The sequence below is a fragment of the Musa acuminata genome, chromosome BXJ2-2 (genome assembly GCF_036884655.1).
Source record: "Musa acuminata AAA Group cultivar baxijiao chromosome BXJ2-2, Cavendish_Baxijiao_AAA, whole genome shotgun sequence".
NCBI classification, from domain to species: domain Eukaryota; kingdom Viridiplantae; phylum Streptophyta; class Magnoliopsida; order Zingiberales; family Musaceae; genus Musa; species Musa acuminata.
In genome coordinates this window covers 12,533,796-12,534,909 of record NC_088339.1, presented here as the reverse complement: position 1 = coordinate 12,534,909, position 1,114 = coordinate 12,533,796, and positions in this window count along the sequence as shown.

The window sequence follows — 1,114 nt, the reverse complement described above, 5'->3', positions numbered from 1 at the left end:
TCATTGTCAAAAAGAAAAGAAGAATATAGTTTTATAGTTCTTTTTCCTTTTACAACGATTTCAAAATCATGACAAAGGATGAATAATCAAGTTATAAATGTCAAGACAATTTTTCATCATGAATATTTTATCATTGCATGCATCATTATCATAAGTTGAAGTATTACATGCATAATATCATATCATCATTCATAATTACATTAATGTTTCAATATAGCAATTTCTTCTCAGAATGTGTAACTTAGCACTCATTGCTTCTCTTGATATTTGCGAGCTAGCTAGCAAAATTTGCTCCCCCTATGTCATTATCAAATAGAAGGGAATAACAATACAATAGTGTAATTCATTTCCCTTTACTATAATCTTCAAATCATGACAAGGGTCAAGTGTCAATCTTATTTGTGCATCATTATATTTTTAAATTAAAATATACATATTTTCAAAAGCCTTATATTTCATTCATGCACGATATTGAATAAATCGATCGACATTATGAGGATATCATATATGATACTAAAATTTTTAACTATTTATCAATATTTTGATCATGGTACCAAACAATCATCATTTAGAGCATTCATGATACAAAACATTAAATCAACATTTATCATTTTAGTAACAACTCATAGCATTTAAATCATGATTTACATCATATGCAATACATCACATCATAATTAGAAAGCACAAGTATTGCATGCATCATTGCAAATCATAAATGTTTCATGATGGTATAAATTTTGTCAAATTATATCCTACCATGCATGATCAAAACTTCTCCCCGTTTTATCATTGAAAACAAGAAAGAAGTAGGGAAGAGCATAAAAGTGTAAAATATTTCAATCATTTCAAGGCATTTATATCATAGATATAAAGAAATCATATCATCAAAGATAAAACCATTTGAATACTAAAAGACATGATTCATTTTATCAAATCTCTTCCTTTTATAAATAACAAAAATTGTAGGTGCACAAAGAAGAGATTGTGATTAAAAAAGAATCTCAAGTAGTAAATCCAAGAAATCAAGATCATAATTTAAATACAAACTCATTCAAATTCAAATCGTCAAATTCATCAAAATCTCAACATTACTTTCAAGAGATTCAAAATGGTA